Below are 6000 nucleotides of genomic sequence, written 5' to 3'. Positions count from 1 at the left end.
CGCTATGAGCAAAGCAGAAACTGAAGTAGCTCAAAAGAAGTGTGAGATGCACAAAGTTAGAGAATCCACCCCAAATTTGTACAAGGATTATTTGTGCCTAACCTGTGGTAGAGCATTCCAAGCTCGTATTGGTCTAATCAGCCACAGTTAGACACACTGTTGCTTCACTCTAACATAGTGATACAATTTTGATCTTTTTTGACACACAGAACACCAACCAACCAGCTATTTCTTTGCACTAACTCTTGTCTCTGTGGAATATTCTCCCTCCTCCTAGAACCCCCACATCACAGAATTCCTCTCTTCAAGATGAGGCTCAAGTAGCATCTTCTATGTAAAACCTTATTTTGATACCTCCAACTGCTAGAGTACTACTTCTCAAACTATATGCCCTTCTTGTCTCCCTTGTTAGAATGTAATCTTGTAAGTAGAGATTTCATTTATTTTATTTCCACTGAATCACTTAATACAATATCTTGCAGATAATATATGCTTAATACATATTTGCCGATTAATTGATAGGATTTTCTAAGTAAATAATAATAATGTCTATACAAAGATGTAATTTTGCTTCTTTTTGACCCTGTTAATTCCATTTTTCTTTCATTATTTATTTTTCTAATATTAGTATGACTAATAGAAAATCAAATAATAAGAGATGTTTTAATATTAATCTTATTGGGAAAGGCTCCAGCATTTCTCCACAAAGAATGCTAATACTTGGCTTTAGAATAAATTATTTATATCACATGAAGTAAAGATCCTTTTATTCTTCGATACTTTAATGTGTTTTTTTTTAAAAGCAAACAAACCATAAATTAGTGGTATGTTTTATGAAAAGCTCATTTTTACTTTATAGATATCATATAATTTCTGCTTTTGATTAGTGTGAGTAGTTAATACTAATTTTTTCCTTATCTTGAAGAACATTATATACTGGGTTTAAATCCAACTAGGTCATAATGAATAATTTTTTATCTCTGTGGCATCTACTAACATTTTAAAATATTATGTCATTATAATTAGTGGTATTATTATTTAATTCTCTTTCTCTGAATTATCCTTTTTTTGTTTGGTTATTAAAAAAGACATTGTTTCAACATGAATTCTGTTTCACCTATTGTAATGGTAATAGAATTTAAAGATCCCCTTGTATTGGCTTGGTTTTTGGGTTAAATGTTAAAATCCAGAGCTTGTGAATCCCACTTGTGGGATGGATTTGTTGAGGTTAAGAGAGGGGGCTAAACTGGAAGGAGCTGGTGCCATGGATCTAGAGAGAAGCCCAAGCAGAGAGAGGCCAGAAGAACTTTTGGGAGCAGCATAATGGAGGCAGAGAACAAGAGAGAATTGCCAGGGGCCAGAGTTACTGAGAGAGAGAACTACCAGCCAAAGCTGCCTGGACTGCTGAGGGCCGGTTGGAGCTGCCCAGTACTTTTGAGAACTGCCACATGGAGCTGCCGAGAACTGAGGAGGCATGACTGTGGTGCCAGTATTTTGCCTGTCTGTTTTGATGTTACTTTGTCAGAGTTGTTTGTTGATAGAGGCCTCAGACCTTGTTGGGCCTAGATTGACTTCACAAGAAGAAGGTGAATTGAAGAGGATGCCAGCAATGTACATAAATGTTGTGGTGTCTTTATTAACATTTGTCTTCCCAGGAACAGAAACTGCTGAGAACTTGAAAAGACCTTTCCTTGGGTATTGAATGCTGTGGTGATATTGTAACCTAGTTGTGACCTAGGGGTGGATGTCCCTCCACTGCGTTTTGAGAGGGTGTTTGGTGGTGATGGATGGTATTGTAATTCAGTTGTGATCCAGGGGTGGAAAACTTTTGGCCTTTGTTCTTTGTGACTGACCAAATGAATATATTTTGTTTATGATTGGAAACTAATCTCCACTTAAGAAGAGAGACTTTGTGATTGACTAAATGAATGCATAGCCAGGGGTGCAGTACTTTGACTTTATACTTTGTGATTGAATTGAGAACTTACTAAATGATTAAGTTACCCTGTATTTTGATTTTCTCTTTTCTGTGAATATTTTGCCTTAATCTGTTACTGAATAAATAGTTTGCTATGCTTGTGCTTGGTATAACATTATTATCAAAGCATTCAATACCCAAGGAGAGGTCTTAAACAAGGTGTTAACTTGAAACAAGGTGCTAAGTACCTGCTTACTTGCCAATACAAAGGGGCATGGAAGATTTTCAGATTCCATTAACATTACATCAAGTTGTAAAGAAGAATTATAACTGATGAAGTGAACAACAAGAAAGAAAGAACAAAGCAAAACTAAACACAAAAGAGAGAGCAAGTAGTTTGCTTCAATCTGCATTTGAACTCCATAGTTCTTTTCTCTGGATATCCTTTCCATCATGAGTCTTTTGGAGTTGTCTTATAACCTTGCATTGCTGAGAGGAGCCCAGTCTATCAAAGTTAGTCATCACACATATGATTGTAATGGGAATGTAAATTTAAAGATGTATCTGTAATTATGTACAGATTCTCCTGGTTCTGCTCTTCTCACTCAGCCTCAGTTTATATAAGTCTCTCCAGGTTGTTATGAAGTATGTCTGCTCCTCATTTCTTATAGCACAAAAGTATTCCATTACATTCATATACCACATTGTAACCTGAGCTCTTTTGCCTTGCAAAATATCATATTCCAGTTCCTCAGATCTTTCAATGTAGGAGCTGCCAGATCCTGTGTAATCCTCACTGTAGTTCCGTGATATTTGAATTGTTTCTTTCTGGCTGCTTGTAGTATTTTCTCCTTTACCTGATAGTTCTGGAATTTGGCTACAACATTTCATGGAGTTTTCAATTGGGGTTCTTTTTCAGGAGGTGAATTCTCTCAATTTCTATTTTACCGTCTGGTTCTAGGATCTCAGGGCAGCTTTCGTTGAGCTCTTGGAAGATGTTGTCTAGGCTCACTTTTTCATCATGATTTTCCAATAGACCAATAATTCTCATATTATCTCTCCTGGATCTCTTTTCCAGGTCAGTTATTTTGCCATTGAGATATTTTACCTCTTTTTCTAATTTTTCATTCTTGATATTTTGTTTGACTGATTCTTGATGCCTCATAGAGTCATTAGCTTCAGTTTGGTTGATTCTAATTTTTTAGTGAATTATTTTCCTCAGCTTTTGAAGCTCTTTTTCCATATGTTCAGATTTCATTTTTAGTTCACACATTTTTATTTTTAAGGAGCTGCTTTCTTCATCGAAATGTTTTTCTATTTTTGCAATTTTGACTTTAAAAGAATTAGTCATTTTATCTTCTACCTCTCTAATTTGGTTTTCAAAGTTCTTCATATTTCCTGTTGAGGCTTCAGCTGTGGGTGTGGAGTCAATGCTGTCTCCTGAATTTGGTTTCTCCTGCTTGCAATAATTGGATTCTAGAGTCTTTGTCTTTGTAATCTGTCTTTTACCCATTTTGAGGCAGGGCCTTAGTCATGTCCTTCTTCTAGGACTCTCAAGCCTTTTCTATTTAAAATTTTGCTCTAGGGCAATAATTTCTGTGTTTTCAGGGTCAGAGGGGGGGATTGGAGCAGCTGGGGTTCACTCTGCCATTCTGGTCCCTGAAAGTTCAGATAGGTGCTTTTTAAATTTCCAGGCTGTAGGTTGATTGTCCCAGGAGTAGCTGCTGCCACTGCTGTGAGCCCTGCATTTGTCTCTTACCCAGCTCTGACAGATCCTAGCCCTGCTGTGATTGGCCTGGGAATGACCCTTACAGTTGGTGGATCAACTTGCTGCTGCTCCGGGCCTCTGCGCTCAGTGTTGTCTGAGCCTCCACCCCTTTATTTTCTTAATATATGTTTTCAGTGACATAAATTTTCCTCTAAAGAAAGCATGTATTTTCTCCATACTATACATTTTAGTATGTAGTCTATTATCATTCTCTTTAACATAATTTCTTTGACTGTTTCTATGTTCTGTTCTTTCAATTATTATTTGAAATATTTATTTAGTCTTCACTTAGGTCTATACCTTTGGTTCATATTTCCTTCGTTGAGTCATTTTTCAGTTGTGGCTGATACTTCATGACCCCTTTTGGGGTTTTCTTGGCAGGGAAATGGGAGGGTTTGCAGTTTTCTTCTTCAGTTCATTTTACAAATGAGGAAATTGAGATAAACAGGGTGAAGTGACTTGCCCAGGGTCACACAGCTAGGAAGTGTCTGAGGCCAGATTTGAACTTGGGAAGATGAGTTCTCCTGACTCCAGACCTGGCATTCTGTGCACTGCATCACCTAGCTGCCCCTTTTCTGATAATAATTTTTATTGCATAAGTCAGGTCTTTAAAGCATGTCTTTAATATTTTTTTCTAAATTTATTTATAAATTTGTATGCAGTAACATATGAACAAGTTTTATAAAAGTATTCATGATGTAGGAAAGTATATGTTTCATTTAAAGTTCCTATTCAGTATTTGCCATAAGTTTACCAGACCTCATTTTTCTTATCTACTATTCAGATCCATAGCATTCTTCTTTTTTTGTTAAATTTTTTGACTTCTGAAAGAGGAATGCTGGTCACCTATAATTATTGTCTTACTATCTATCTTTTTGCACTTCAATTAGCCTTTCCTTTAAATCCCTTTGGCATATATATATTTTATGTTCCTATTATTTCATTGTCTTTGGCATCCTCAAAAATAATGCAACATATCTTTTAAAAATTATTTATTTACTTTTAGTTTATAACATTCGGTTCCACAAGCTTTTGAGCTTTAAATTTTTTTTCTGCCTGTCTCCTCTCCTCCCCCCTAAGACAGCATGCAATCTCATAAGGGCTCTACATATACATTCATATTAAATATATTTTCCACATTAGTCATATTGTAAAGAAGAATTATAACCAATGGAATGAACCATGAAAAAAGAAGAAACAAAACAAAATGAAACAAAAGAGAGAGCAAATAGTATGCTTCAATCTGCATTCAGACTTCGTAATTCTTTCTTTGGATGTGAATATAATGCAACATATCTTGAAATTATATCTCTTTAATGTGTTTTGTCCAAAACCATGACTGCAGCCACTTCTTTTTTTAAATTCAATTGAAGCAGAATAAATTTCATTCCAGATCCCCACTGTTACTCTCCATGTATCTTTGTTAAAGTCTATTTGTTGCATATAACAAATTGTTTCATTCTGTATTTCTAATACATCCTATAACTATCTTCTATTTTATTGACAAATTTGACTCATCAGCATTCTATTAAATTTTACTATCTTCCATTTAAAAAAAATCATCATGCAGCTTGTCTTACTTGAAACAATCTAATCCAATCCAAGTCGCTAACTTTTAATATAGGGACATGTTTTTCTCATATGTGTGTGCAAGTATGTATATATGTATATGTGTGTGTATGTGTATGTGTATACACACATATGCAAACACACATAGATATGCTACCTCGCTGCCTAGTACAATACTTAGAACATATATTGTAAGCCTTTAATAAATGTTTGTTGAGTTTCATTCTTAGGAGAAATAATTTGAAATCATTGGTCATATCAAGGAACCATTTTTAAAAATAATTTAGGAGTATGTCAAGAGCTAGTTTCCTTAATTTTTTTGTATGTAATATTCGATTCCTTTCATTTATCATCATCTACAATATGGTCTACAAAATTTCAGCTGTTACTTCAGACTTTAAATTCAATTGTATAAATGAAATTTCTCTTCTTGTCTAAGGGTAAGATATTTTCTTTGGTAATGAAGCTCTGGAATTTCACAACTATATTTTTGGGTAAATTAAATTTGGGGTTCCTTCTTAATTCAAACCTCAGAATTTTATCAATTTTATTAATCAACAAGCATTTATTAAATTGAATTTGTACTTTGTCCCCTGTCTGTAGTACTTCTAGGCTATTTTCTTGTATGATTTCATGAATTATAGTATTTGGACTTTCCACTTCATCATATTTCTTTCCAACCCCACCCCACCTACCTAGGGATATAAGTTTCAGATTGTCTCATTTAACTATATCTTTAAGGTTA

Source organism: Petaurus breviceps, unplaced genomic scaffold (genome assembly GCF_028583685.1).
Source record: "Petaurus breviceps papuanus isolate PSGF00001 unplaced genomic scaffold, PetGlider_PUasm1.0 79, whole genome shotgun sequence".
NCBI classification, from domain to species: Eukaryota; Metazoa; Chordata; class Mammalia; order Diprotodontia; family Petauridae; genus Petaurus; species Petaurus breviceps.
This window is presented reverse-complemented; position numbering follows the sequence as displayed.